Source organism: Aquarana catesbeiana, linkage group LG03 (genome assembly GCF_042186555.1).
Source record: "Aquarana catesbeiana isolate 2022-GZ linkage group LG03, ASM4218655v1, whole genome shotgun sequence".
Lineage (NCBI taxonomy): Eukaryota > Metazoa > Chordata > Amphibia > Anura > Ranidae > Aquarana > Aquarana catesbeiana.
The window spans coordinates 375972792-375988065 of record NC_133326.1 but is presented as its reverse complement, the minus strand read 5'-3'; the positions used below and the strand labels follow the sequence as shown (position 1 = coordinate 375988065).

Below are 15274 nucleotides of genomic sequence, written 5' to 3'. Positions count from 1 at the left end.
GGCTCACATATATAAAGGTGTGTGGGGGGCTGACATATATACAGATGTGTGGGGGGCTGATATATGACCAATAACACATCTCCTGTATTCGGGGAGACTCAACTCTGGAGGAATGAGAACAGGAGGCACAACAGACAGCAGCATTGTCAGTCCATAGTGGAGGGTAGTGTTAAATGTATTAGCAGATTATTAAAGCCAAACTCCAGCTCACAGGTTATAATCAGTTATAGCAATTAGTCTTTTTTTCCTTTTGGAATAAAGGTATTGCATGAATAAATAAAAGCTGATCATGCTAATCACCCCTGCCAGTATTAATTGGTTTGTCTGTAAACTAATGCATTCTACTTGAGAGTTTGTGCTTTTTAAAAAAAACTAATTTGCTGGTTGGATCTCCAGATGACAATAGAAGAAAGAAAGCCTAAAAAGAACACCAATACAGCTATCACATCTAAGAATTGGTAAATAAGCTGCAATATAATAAATGTTTGCTTTTTGGTTTAAAACCGCTTTAACATATTTACAAATGTGCTATAATGTACCTCAATTATGTCTACTTTATTTCTTGTAAACATTTTTAAAAACAATATAAACTATTGAAAAGTTCTCATCTAGGATCCATTCAGAGTGAACCTGTTGCCTTGATGTGACATACACAGATACTGATCAGTAGAGATGGGCCAAACACCCCCCGGTTCGGTTCACGCCAGAACTCTCTAACATCGCAAAAGTTCGGACTCAAACTCCGAACTCCATTGAAGTCTATGGACCCAAACTTTTGCCCCATTCTGAAGGCTTATATGCAAGTTATGAGTCATAAAAAGGGTATGGCGCCTGTCTACTGCCCTGAGGGACATGTACCAATGCAAAAAAGTTTAAAAAAGATAGTTTTTAAAGGAGCAGTGATTTTAATGATGCTTAAAGTGAAACAATAAAAATGAAAAATTCCTTTAAATATTGTGCCTGGGGGGGGTCCCCTTAAATTGCCTGTAAAATGGTACATCTGTATCACGTATAGAACCTGCTGCAGCAAAACTGGCATTTATAAAGAAATACAACAACGTTTAAATTGCTGGCAATACACTACCATTGCCAGTATTTCATCAGATTTGACGACCCGTCAGAATTTGTAACAGAATTGACATTCCGTCGCCGCCATCTTGCTACACCCCGCACTCCTCCACAGTAAGGATACACCGAGAAGGGGGCAAGCGGACATCTTGCTACACCCACTGGAGTTTTGCATTTCACAGTTATTTTTAACAGTAAATAGAGCATATATGGTGAAATACAGTTTTTAGAAATCCATCGGACTGTTTACATGTTGAATTATAAAGGCAGCGGTGTTCCCTCAGATTAGCAAACCTGTGAGATCAGCAGGTTTGCCGTTGCTTTTAAAATTCAATATCTAAACAGTCCATCGGAGTTCTAAATACTGTATTTCACCTTATAAGCTCTGTTTGCTGTTAAAAATAAGTGTGAAATGCAAAACTCTGGTGGGTATAACAAGATGTCCGCTTGCCCCCTTCTCGGTGTATCCTTACTGTGGAGGAATGCGGGGTGTAGCAAGATGGCGGCGACGGAATGTCAATTCTGTTACAAATTCTGACGGGTCGTCGACATCGCTTCGGGAGAAAAGCTCTTACTCAGCCCGAAAATAATCTCTCAAGAAATGAATATGGAGATATCGTCCTCCACCTCAGGATCCACCAAAAGACCGCCACCAGCAGGTCCACTGACCCCCCTTTGGAACAAGCCAAAGACTTGAAGATCTACACACAATGGCCCTCCATGAATAGCCATCTTCTGAAAAGTTCTGGTCTTGGACAGATGTCTGTCCACACATTTGACCATTCGCATTATGAATATGACTGACTCATCTCCATTTCCAGGAGTCTTCTCTCCTGTGCTCCTCTGATGTTCCTTCAACAGTTCTGTTTTTGTTTGACAGTTTTCCCTTGGCTACCAGTGGCAGAAATCCCAGCGGCCCACTCTCCTCTACGGCGGAGGGAGGACAACCTCAAAGAACTGGCTAAATACTTCCGCACTGGAGCCATATGAGCTAAATTTGCTGGCCCACCCAGTCCACTTCCCCTGCCCATCTTTGCTATCGGGGTGGGGGGGTCCTACCGTGGATGGGTCCAGGGGTCATTTGATCCCCTACTACGGCTATAACTTTTCTTAATTCATGTTTGCAGTCTTGGATACAATTTTTTGTCATTAACATATGTTTAACTGTTACAATTTCAAAGGGTGCACTGGTTTGGGCTGGCTCACATGTGCCTCCTCCTATCCCTTAGACTCCTTCCAGTTTCTGGGGAATAGGACTTCCGAGTCTTTCTGGGTTGGGTATTTTTTTTCTCTTCTCCTTGTGAGATGGTCCCTAGGGTCCTTTTCTCCCCCCGGAGTCCAGATACCAGCCTAGGGAGAAAACCCCCTCTCTTACTGTCCCTCTTCTTCTTCCTCTTTCCTATTCTTTCTCCTAACTATTTTGTTTCTTCCAGAAACTCACCTCGCCTGGCCTACACAGTCTACAAGATACCACATGCTCCGACATGAAAGCCCCTCTACATGCATCCAATGGAAAAGAATCCCCGAGGTAAGTGACGGTAGATCCATTTGCGCTCCTCAACTCTTGTTTCATGGCTAACACCACGCAGAACATCCTAAAGGTTGCCACTCACAACGTTCAAGGCATAAATTCACCTCTTTAACGCAGAATCTTTTTTAACAATTACAAATCCTCAAAATTGTTGTCATGTTGTCATGCTTCAAGAAACCCATTTTCTGGCTCGGTACAGTCCCAAGTTCCCACACTCCCACTTCTCAAATTTTTTTCTCGCTAACGCTGAAAATAAAACTAAGGGGGTAGCCATCATATTTTCAAAATCATGCAAATTCAATTATCTCTCAGACACTAAAGACCCGGAGGGCAGATTCATCTTAGTTAAGGGAACGAGGGTCAACTATACTCCCTAATCTCATACTACACCCTCAACAAAGGACAAGCGGCATTTTTAAGGCATCTTTTTGACACCCTAGCCCCCATCCTGGAGGGCACAGTTATTTTCGGTGGGGACTCCAATGTAGCCTTTGATCAGGGATTAGATAAATCTAAATCACCTAGAACCCAACTGACCCACCCAACCAAAGTAAGCCTCAAAATAGCCAAGCTAATACATGAATGAATGAATGAATGATTTGTAAAGCGCTGCAAATGCGAACTGAATCGCCTCAAGGCGCTAGATGCATTCTCTGTTGTCAGCTTCTTAGAAAAGGAAGGTCTTTAGTTTTTTCCTGAAGGCCTGATGGTTTTCTTCCATGCGGATGTAGGTTGGAAGAGCGTTCCATAGCCGAGGTCCTTGGACTGCGAATCTTCGTTCTCCCTTTGCTTTGTAGCGGTATTTGGGAATGATGAGGAGGTTTTGGTTAGCTGATCGAAGACTGCGATTAGGTGTGTAGTGTTTTATTTTCTCCCGGAGATATAGCGGAGCGTTTCCTTGTATGCATTTGTGGGTGAGGCAGAGGGTCTTGAATGTGATCCGATTCTTTACGGTTAGCCAGTGTAGGCTCTTTAGGGATGGGGAAATGGATTCCCAGGGTTTTTTTCATGTTAACAGTCTTGCCGCCGTGTTTTGGATGAGTTGCAAGCGCGCAAGCTGATATTGGGGTAATCCTACGTAGAGCGAATTTGCGTAGTCGAGTTTGGAATTGATGATTGTTCCAACAACTGCCGCTTTGTCCTCTTCTGGGATGAAGGGGATGAGTCTACGTAGCAGGCAGAGGAGATGGTGGGATCCGCTAACTACTGATCCTATTTGTGCATCCATTGTCATTCCTGAGTCAAAGATGACTCCGAGACTCTTGGCTTTGGTGCTTGGAGAGATGGTCTGTCCGAGGATGGTGGGAGGTGTCCACGGAGTCTTAGTTTTGGAATTTTTGTTAGCGTGTAGGAGAAGAAGTTCTGTTTTTGATCCGTTGAGTTTGAGGTCTTTTTGTCCGGTGATGCGAAAGTAGAGTTGGATGTCATCAGCGTATGAGTGGAAGCAGAGGTCCGTTTTTCTGATGATATTGAGGAGTGGGCGGATGTAGATGTTGAATAGCACTGGTGACAAGGGTGAGCCCTGAGGGACTCCCCAGGAGATTGCCCGGGTTTCTGAGGTGAATGTTCCTAGTTTCACTATCTGAGAGCGATTCTCCAAGAAGGATGCAAACCATTTTAGAGCAGAATCTGTAGCTCCTGCTACTTCTGCGAGGCGGACAAGTAAAGTATTGTGGTCCACTGTATCGAATGCTGCGCTGAGGTCTAACAGTACCAGGAGACACGATTCTCCGTCATCTGCTGCTTCAAGGGCGTCGTCCCATATTTTGAGAAGTGCTGTTTCTCTGCCATGGCCTGGGCGGAAGCCTGATTGCAGAGGGTCCAGGAGTTGGTGTGTGTCCAGGTGGCGTTGTAGCTGCTGTACTACTGCTTTCTCCATAATCTTGGAGATGGTGTTGAGGCTTGTTATCGGTCTGCGGCAGTTAGGGTCCTTAGGGTCGAGATTGGGTTTCTTTAGCAGGGGTTTGACGATGCCTTGCTTGAGGGAGGTTGGCACAGTCCCTTCTTTGAACGATTGATTTATGAGGTGTGTTAGGGTAGGGGCCAAGATGTCGGAACATTCTTTCAGGAGTTTTGTGGGAATGATGTTGTTTGGTGATGTGCTGTCTCAAAGGCTTCTGATGATGTTTTTAGTCGTGTCAGTGGTGATTGGGGACAAAGAGAAATTCGGTGGTTGTGTGATGTTCGTGTCGATATCCTCTTTTTGCTTTGGTTGAGTGAGGTTGGTTGTTATTTTCTGATGAATTGATTTCCGAATGTTGTCGATTTTGTCGATGAAGAAATCTGCTAACTCATTGCAAAATTCTTGAGTATCGTTTGCTGGGGGCTCTAAGCAGGTCGGGTTCATTGACTGAGCGACTATTTTGAAAAGTTCCCACGGACGGTTTAAGGCAGTTGAGATGGTGTCCGAGAAATGTTCTTTTTTGGCTTTGAAGATTGCCTTGTGGTATTTCACAGTGAGTGCTTTGTAGTTAGTATGGTTTTCCTTGGTAGGATTTCTTCTCCATGCTCTTTCAGCTCTTCTACGTTCTTGCTTGAGTAGGGTGAGAGTGCCATTAAACCATCTCGAGTTTTTTTTTGCGGACGAATGTTCTGCGTTTTGGCTCCACTGAGTCTGCTGTTTGTAGTAATACCTTGTTTAGGGAGTTGAGTGTTTGTTCCGATGAGAGGTTTAAGTTTAGCAAAGGTATTTTGTTTGATAATGTAGTTTTGAAATGTTCGAAGTGTAGTTTCTTCTGAGATCTATTCCAGTGTGTTGTTGTTGCGCGTTTCTGTTTTTGCAGGGTGGTGTTAGTGGTGATTTTAAATTTGATAGCGTGGTGGTCCGTCCATGGTAGTGGAGTGTTGTCAGATATGTTGATGTCCATATTCTGTGTGAATATGAGGTCTAGAATGTGTCCTGAACCGTGCGTGGGAGCATTTATCAGCTGTTGAAGGCCTAGTTCTTCCATTTGGTTGACGCAGGCGGTTGCGATAAAATCTTGGGCAGAGTTTGCCCAGAGGTTAAAATCCCCAAGTACCAGAAGGTTTTTGGTTTTCAGGGTGTGTATTGAGAAGAATTCAGTGAGTGGAGTAAGGAGATTGGTCTTTGGTCCTGGTGGTCTGTAGCATAGTAGTACGTGAATGGTGTCTTGAGGTGTTGTTTGAAGATGCAGTGAGAGTGTTTCCATGAAAGGCACTGAGTTCTGTAAAGTTGGTTTGGTGAACCCAAGGTGCGATTTGAAAATCACTGCTAGGCCTCCTCCTTTTTTTCCTATTCTATGCTCAGATAGGATACTGTAGTTCTCGGGGCACCAATTCAGTTAGGATGGTGTTGCAGTCGGATGTTAGCCAGCTTTCTGTAATGAAGAGGCAGTCTATGTTGTTTTCGATGATAAAGTCGTGGATTTCCAGCCTGTGCTTGACTGCAGATCTGGTGTTGATCAGGGCGCATGCTAGTTGTTGTGGTTGGATCGGTGTCTCCCTGTATTTGATGGTTGATTGTGGGTTGGTCCTTAGTAATTGTTCTTTTTTTAGTCTTTTTTGAGTGGCAGTTGGTAAAGTTGAGGCAGTGTTTCTTAGCCTGTGGAGGGCGTCTGCTGTGTATTTGAAGTTGCACATGATGAGGAAGACAGAGTTGCTTGAAGGAAGGGTGATCTAATGATGGTACTGATGTAGCGATGACGAGCTTGCTGGAGGACGGAGGGATCAGATGGCTACCACTGCTTCTGGAGTGGTGTGGGTGATGGGCTGGATGTTGGTGCGGAGGTACTGGAGGAGGTGAGGGCTGCCTACCGCCCTCCTGTTGTCCCAGGGCATGGCAGACGTCTGGAGAGAGCTGAACCCATCTACACGAGACTTCACACACTACTCCAATCCTAACAACTCATATGCTAGGATCGATCATCTTTTAGTCCCAACTCACATTATTCTATTTATCGTAAAATCCCAGATTAGAGACATGGTCCTGTCTGACCACTCAATAGTAATAATGTCAATTCACTTACAATCCCCAAAATCTGGTCAAAGGCACTGGAGACTGAATGAGTCCATCCTCTTTGACCCCATTAGAGTTACTATGATAGATAAATCACTGCAGGAATACCTTCACTTTAACAATATTGATGGAACCTCTGCGGAGACCTTGTGGGCAGCCCACAAGAGCTACATCAGAGGAGAAATCATTCGGCTAGCCACACAAATAAAACGAGAAAGAGAGGCTGACATTGAGAAATTAGACAAAGCTTACACAACGTTACGAGCCCAACACAAAAAGGACCTGTCCCCCACTACAATGGCCCAACTCGATAAAGCCAGGCTGGAACTCAACTTAGCACTCACGGTAAAAGCTGAAAAACAAATTGGCTGGAACAAAAATAAATTTTATACCCAGAAGGACAAGCTAGGTTCCATGCTGGCAGCCAAATTGTCACCCCAAATTCAGTCTTATGTAATGCCAAAGATAAGAATCCCAGGACAGGGCACCACAGCTAACCCCTCGAAAATTTTAGAAGCATTCCATGATTTCTACGCCAATCTGTATAGTCCCCACACTTCCAATAATAACAATACCATTCCTGGATGGTCTCCCCATACCCTCCCTTTCCCCAGAACACAAAGACATTCTTGAAGCATCCTTCACTGAGGGGGAGATGTTGGGAGCAATCACAGACCTTAGGAGGGGCTCAGCCCCTGGACCAGATGGACTTTCAAACACCTACTACCAAACGTTCGCTAACACCTTGGTTCCTCACTTAACAAGATTCCTTAACGCCAAGACTCGGGGTGACCCAATGGACACCCAACTCAATACAGCATAAATTGCGGTTATACCAAAACGTTAAAAATCCAGAAGAGGTTAGCAACTATCGTCCAATATCCCTTATTAATAGCGATTTGAAAATCCTTACCAAAATTCTAGCCAACTGCTTAGGCTCCTTCATTAATACTTACATACATAAAGATCAAGTACGTTTCATCCCAGGCAGACAGGGCCCTGACCGGATTAGAAGGGCAATTGACATAGTTTCCATACTCCAGACCAATTGGGATGGGGGACCTAAACAATCAGGCATGCTTCTTTCTTTAGACCTGCACAAGCCCTTTGACTCGGTCTCCTGGCCCTACATCTTTGCTCTTCTAGAACTTTGGGGCTTTGGCAGACGCTTCATGGGCTTAATTCCGGCTCTATACTCACAACCCAAAGCTTTTATCTGGCTTCAGGGATACTACTCCAAGCCAATATCTATAGCGAAAGGAACCAGACAAGGCTGCTCACTCTCTCTGCTAATTTTTGCTTTAGCAATTGAAACCCTAGCCATCTCAATTCGCCAAAACCCGAACATAAAAGGGGTCTCTTACTTACCCCCAAACTCATAAACGTGGTTTCTTTGCGGACAATATTTTGCTATTCCTCCCCTCCCCCATAACCACCCTCCCAATCTTATGCCACACATTAGAAGATTTCGCTAAGATATCAGGCCTCCAGGTTACCTACTGCAAGTCTCAAGCACTAAATGTTTCTCTACAGCCTAAGACTGAAGCCCTCTATGCAAGTAATTACCCCCCTATGTACCATAAACTTGAATCACACCTCGTGTCCTGGTCCAAAAATAACCTATCATGGCTGGGGAGGATAAACTCTATAAACTGCTATACCTGTTTCGCTCTCTCCCCATCCCAATCAAGAGGGACCACATCAAATTCTTCCAAAGCAAGCTACTGAAATTTGCCTGGGGAAAGGCTGGCTATAGAATCCATCAACAAGCTTTATACTCACATAGAAGAAAGGGAGGTTTGGGCTTATCTCTTCTCCACAAGTACTATCTAGCTGCCAGACTTGCCCAACTATCTATAGTCTATTCCAGGTTTGAGAAACCGGACTGGTTACAAATAGAAAACCAAGGAGTCCCACGCTACACCCTGGATTTCCTACTTTGGAGCCCCCCGAAAAACCGCCCACCGATTTTGGCCCCTACCTTGTCCCATTCTTTTGCCCTTTGGGATGCTATGCACTCATCAACAGCCCTGGTGTCAGCTAGTAAACCGCTAACACATCTATTTAACAACCCGGACTTCCCCCCGGGAATGAATATTATAGCGTTTAAATGGTGGTTGGACAAGGGACTGTACCGAATTGGACATTTTTTCACGGCTATGGGCCCTTTTACCCTCAATCACTGCATCAAAAAACTGGACCTACCCGTTTCTGAACGATTCAGGTTTGGACAAATAGCACATTTCTTGCACTCACTCTGGAAGGATAAACCACTTCCACCGAGGTTCACAGATTATGAACTTTGGTGTGGACAAGCCATGGATCAGAAGGGGGGAGTTTTGATAATCTACTCATCACTTACCTTACCTAACTCTAAATCGTCCTTTATGAATTCCTGAGAGTCTGATTTCCAATTCCAGTGGGACCTGGGGAGCTGGCAGACGGCTTGCTTCAAGTCTTTCAAAGGTATCCTAAATATTACTCTGACAGAGGCCAGCTTGAAAGTGCTCTCTAGATGGTACTATACCCCCTCTAGACTGGCCTCCATTTTTCCTTCAGCAGATCCTCTATGCTTCAGAGGTTGTCAACTCCCAGATACAATGGCCCACATACGGTGGGAGTGCCCCAGAATACGCTCCCTCTGGAAAAAAATGTATGATCTTATTGACAGCCTAACGGGAAGCCAGATCCCCAGGACCACAATAGTCATCCTTCTTAATGCCCAGATACCAAAGATCTCTAAGCCCAATCGCAGGCTCATACACTTCATACTACTGGGAGCTAAACTTGGGGTGGCTAAAGCCTGGAAACAAGAATTTCATTATTGGCTGCAAAAAGGAAAATATCCTGGATAATGTCTCAGGAAAAACTATCCAGCATATTACTAGACACAGCCAATAAATTTGAGGTCACCTGGGAACCCTGGGCCCGATATGTAGGCATCCCCCTTGTTGCAAACATACCGCCAGAATAAAATATACTCAGTGCTTGATGAGATGCTTACATCTCCTCTTCTCTTTCTCATCTCTCACTCTGAGCTTCTATCCTTATCTTCCTTCCCATCTCCTTCACTTCAGGTCTCCTGACAATAAGAAGTTTTAAGGTTTAGTGTGAAAGAAAAAGTTTATATAATTCTAAGCTTACCTATTTAGCAATTACCCCAGTGTTATACCTGTATATGACAGAGGGTTTAGGGCCGTAGGTGGGGGTTAGAGATCTCCCTTCTGGCAAAAACTGTATTTTCCGCATGCAGTCGAAAGAAGAAAAGGTGCCGATAATGGCACCGAAAAGGGGACGGGGTCCGCCCGGGGTGCCGCACATTGCGGGGGTGTCATCCATCCTCCCCTCCCTCCTCCCCTCCCTCCTCCTCACACAGAGCGGCGATATCCCTGTGTCACGGAGCTGAATTGTCCCGGACATTGAATCAGTGTGACGTATCACAGGAGGCGGGACATTGTTACTGCCGGCCTCAGGAAATTCAAATTCAGCTCCGTGACACAGCGGGAGATCTCCACTCTGATCCGGGCACTGGTAAGGCTGCATCTGACAGGAACTGGTGAGGCTGCATCTGACAGGCACTGGTAGACTGCATCTGACAGGGATTGGTGGGGCTGCATCTGACAGGCATGGGTGAGGCTGCATCTGACAAGCACTGGTGAGGCTACATCTGACAGGCACTGGTGGGGCTGCATCTGACAGGCACTAGTAAGGCTGCAACATATGATAAGCACTGATGAGGCTGCATCTGACAGACATTGGTGAGGCTGCATTTGACAGGCACTGGTGAGGCTGCATCTGACAGACATTGGTGAGGCTGCATTTGACAGGCACTGGTGAGGCTGCATCTGACAGGCACTGGTGGGGCTACATCTGACAGGCACTAGTAAGGCTGCATCTGACAAGCACTGGTGAGGCTGCATCTGACAGGCATTGGTGAGGCTGCATCTGACAGACACTGGTGCGGCTGCGTCTGACAGGCAGGCTGCATCTGACAGGCACTGGTGAGGCTGCATCTGACAGGCACTGGTGGGGCTACATCTGACAGGCACTAGTAAGGCTGCATCTAACAAGCACTGGTGAGGCTGCATCTGACAGGCATTGGTGAGGCTGCATCTGACAGACACTGGTGCGGCTGCGTCTGACAGGCAGGCTGCATCTGACAGGCACTGGTGAGGCTGCATCTGACAGGCACTGGTGGGGCTGCATCTGACAGGCACTGGTGGGGCTGCATCTGACAGGCACTGGTGAGGCTGCATCTAACAGGCACTGGTAGGCTATATCTGACAGGCACTGGTGAGGCTGCATCTGACAAGCACTGGTAAGGCTGCATCTTACAGGCACTGGTGAGGCTGTATCTGATGGGCACTGGTGAGGCTGCATCTGACAGGCACTGGTGAGACTGCATCTGATGGGCACTGGTGAGGCTGCATCTGACAGGCACTGGTGAGGCTGCATCTGACAGGCACTGGTGAGGCTGCATCTGAGAAGCTGCATCTGATGGGCACCAGTGAGGCTGCATTCGATGGACATTGGTGAGGTTGCATTGATCTCTTGTATCATGTCTGCAGTCTCTGGCCATCTCCTGTATCATGTCTGCTAGAGGTGCACTGATTAGAAATTTTGCTAATACTATTAGCAGTGTGTTTAAGTCAAGGTAGGAGATTGCAGACATGATACAAGAAATGGTTAGATACTGAGGACATGATACAAGCAATGGTCAGAGTGTGAAGACTGCATTTTTCTTGAGCTTTTCTTGCACGAAAGGAGTCAATAATGACCAACAATAAATGAATATTAATTTAAATTGATTAATTTATTTAAAAAGTTAAATATAATACAATTATATCTAAAAATATTTAAAAAAATGTAAAACTGTCATTTTCGGTTTTGGTTTTCGGCTAAGTGCATCCTGCATTTTCGATTTCGGTTTCGGAACCAAAATTTCCATTCGGTGCACCCCTAACCGATATTGTTTTCTGTGTCTTCAGTGGGCAGATTTTCAGTGAGTTATTAAAAACACATTGTTAATTAGGACTTTAGGCTACCACATACATTATCAATTTACACCAATCCTTAAGAATTCATAACTTTTAACTTTACATAATAAAATTATTGTTTACAGAATAAGAACTGTACTCATTTTTGCTGAACGTTCCATTCGCTATCATGGGAGGAATGTTCAGGAAAAAATATGTAGTTTTTATTCTGTAAATGATAATTCTATGATATAAGATTAAAAGTTATGAAAGGATTGGTGTACAGTAAATGTAACAATAACTGATGTGGTGCGCTAAAAGTCCTACCTAAAGTCATACTAGATAGAAAAATACTGTAGCTTCTGCCTTTTTATGAAAAGACACTTACCTGTGCTGTCCTCACCCCTGGGCCAATTCTTTGCTGGTCTTTGGGTCCTCGGCATTGCCACATTTAATGTGGGAAGCCGGCTGTGACCCCTTGCGGCTTAACACCTCACTTCCCGCTGCACATCCTAGAAGACTGCAAGCAAAGAGAGGGGGGCTGAACATCTATTCAGATGGCCTAGGTGAGAGCAAGTACCTATCAAAACAAGGTACCTGCCCCCCTAAAAAATTGTCATATTTGTGCCAAATGTAGTAGAGGAGGACAGAAGGAGGACATAAAGCAGAACTTTCCCTTTAAGGTAAAGTTATGCTTTAAGAATGCGCTTTCAAAAATCTTTACACTAGGATGTTGGTACTTTGAAATCTGTTTAGGTTGGGGGGTCCAAACTGCTTTAAATTCCTGAGTTATTGTTGTATCACCAGGACAGGAAGAGTGCAGAATCTCACCAACAGTGACAGAAGACAATAAAAACACTGTGTGGGAAGAATTAGATACGCACTCTTTACGTCCGTGTCGTGGAGGTTTCCTAACTTTCTGCTGTATCACTAAGCCAGGAAGTAGTGCAAAATCGACCCAGCAGCACAAAGAGAGCAAATACCAGAGGTACTAGTTTTTTCCCTATATATCAAAAGTTTAGATTAGGTTTTGCCTGGCATCAGATATTTGACTCTTCCATCTCCGGTTTATTGTACAAGCACATAGTTGTCCTGTATTTTTTGCTTTTCAAAGCTTTGTCTTATGCTGTATTGCCATTAAAAAGTTGGTGTGGTGCACAACCATGCGTGGCTTCATAAATATACTTAATAGTATGATACACAACCATAATTACATGAACACAACCACATCAATACACTAAGCATAGATACTAAATTTCATATTCTGTATAGATATACCAGAAAATGATTGTTTAAGTTTGTTGATGCAATTTGTTTCTAGATACAACCCAGCAGCCCTTTCACCTTCCCTTTTCCTTTGCTCCATCTGCAGACTGCAATTCACTACTGGCCCATGTAGGAAGGTGTCTGAAAGAAGAGCATTTTCTGCTGTCTCAGTTATTTTATTCCTTTCAAACAGCCAGTGCAGCTCAAATATGAAAGAGAACAGATACTTTTATAAATGCTGCTTTTATCACTGCTCCATCTGCTCAACAGAAAAAGTAATCAGAAGTCACCCTGGTATAACCATAACCACATAAGCAGTGATACCATATTATTATAGAATCGAACAGTTTGAGAATGACATATTGCCTCTTACCTCAAATTTGCGTGTTTCAGGCTTGTGCGTCTCCGGCTGTCTGGAGAGGAGCTGCTACTGCTTCTTAAATACAGGATGTTTTTTAAAAGGGAATATAATCCATTCTCCAATAGAAAGAAGTATATAACCTTGGGCGTAGGCTAGGTCAATGTAATGTGTGGTCTATTCCCTTAGCAGTAATTTGTCATAACTTTTTTTTTCTATGAATCCACTAATCTGACAAAAACTTAGGTTACTGAGAAGAAAATATCTTTCCTGATAAAATACGCAATAAATGAGACCAACTACGGCTATAGCATATTTCCTAGATCACTTGGCACAGTTTTGTGCATGCCCAGAGCATTCTCCCACTGGACATTCCCAGTCAGTGCAGACTGTGGTGAAATCTCTGATGATCTGGGACTTTGGCATCATGACAGAAGAACAAGTAAAATATGGACAATGATCTCTGCATCTGTTTTTTTCTGTGTGGTGTTGTTGCTACTGCTGCTATTTTCAGGGTTGGATGAATGCCTTAGAAGTGGTTCAAGGTTATTATCAGATGTGTCACCTCAAGACACTCCATCCGGCTTACTGCACAATAAATAAGTAAGACTCAACCAACAAGATGCATTTAAACTTAAAAATTACTACGAGAAAAAGTGACTGCTGTTATTTAATAAATATTTCATTTATCTTCTTATAGGCTAGCTGGTATCTTGCCTTTGGCCCACTGGTTGTTTGAATCTACGCACCTCTACATACAAATGCTGTGGGGGGAAAAAAGGGGATAATTGATGATTTGTTTGTAGGGGTTTTCCAGTGTACACTTGTTATAGCACAGGATGTATCATAATATACAGTACACTGCTTGGTTGTATGCAAAAAGATAAGATAGGTCCACTTTGAGTGCAAGGATTTATTTCTTTGTGTGTGTGCTTTAAGTACAGTGCAAACATTTTTCTAGCCATGTTTTACTATGTCTAGGTTTTTATGAGCACTGTAGGGAGTATTGGGGTTACTCAGCTATTTGAGTACCACAATGCACCGATAATGCTTATGGAACTATGTTGATATAAATATTGAGGATTCTGTTATATGCCATGATTTGTACAATGTTACCAGAGTTTGGACTGCATTTTTTATTAAGTTATTTTATTGCAACAAGAGCCTCTGTGTGATGTAGCGCTCACTCTCAAAGGAGACGCTTGATGTGTTGGATCCCCTATTTCTGTGCCCATGACTCTGGGAAAAGCACCACACACTCTGACACACCTGGCTGGGTGTGGAATATTACTTGCAGATGTCTATGCAGTACCCCGGTAGCAAAAGAGATATGGGGCAGTCCTAACTGGGGAGTACTAAAGCACCATGACAGTCCAGCAGCCTGTAATATTATTTCCCCCCCCTCCTGTTTGCTAGCTTGTTAGGGCCCAACTCTTATATCAGAGGACTCAGGTTAATGTCCCCTTAAAAACTGATACAAGCACTGACTCTGTGTTACTTGAAGACAACACTGTCCCTCTTTGGTCAAAGTATAATGTAGTTTTGGCCAGTGGCCTTTCACCAACTCCTCTGTCAGCAGGTGACCTCTCTTTGCTCGCTATGTGAAGCGCAGCCAGTCAGTGTCTGCAACATCCCTCCCCTTGCTCAGGCAGCTGGCTCCTCCAACATATGTGGCTCCAATGTCCCAAGATGTCTGTTACTGTGCCCTCTCCCTCACTGGTACAGCAGTGAGCAGTCTGCCAGTAGCTGATGGTGCATTCAGTCCTCTCAGAACAGCCCTCACACTTCTCCTCAGCCTGGGAAAAGCAGCAGGTGACCACCTCTCCTCTTTGCCCCAGTGCCTTATGGGATTTGCAGTATCCTCCAGCTCACCAAGCCATCTCAGTCTGTCAGAACTACACCTCCCACAATCCTAGAAGTCCACATCCTGTTTGATCAAAACTGGCTGTACTAACTGTAGCTCTACAATAAGAGTTGCAATCCCCCTTACAAGTGGGCAGTTCTTCTGCCTGGACTGAGCAGTAGTGATCGAGCTCCACTTATTCCAGGAGTACTGTAAGCCTATGCTACATGATGACATCACTACGGAGTGCTGGCCC

General features: G+C 44.4%; 1 protein-coding gene across 2 annotated transcripts in view; it reads right to left on the bottom strand.

The window, feature by feature from the left end:
- Nucleotides 1-13578, bottom strand: part of FGF1 (fibroblast growth factor 1) — a 301496-nt gene extending 287918 nt beyond the window's left edge. Inside the window, exon 1 of one of the 2 annotated variants that reach the window (XM_073620644.1) lies at nucleotides 13191-13578. The gene's annotated coding sequence lies outside the window, so the exon portion shown is untranslated. The remainder of the gene's footprint in view (nucleotides 1-13190) is intronic. The other variant, XM_073620641.1, reaches the window with a different exon arrangement.
- Between the last annotated feature and the right edge of the window lie 1696 nt (nucleotides 13579-15274).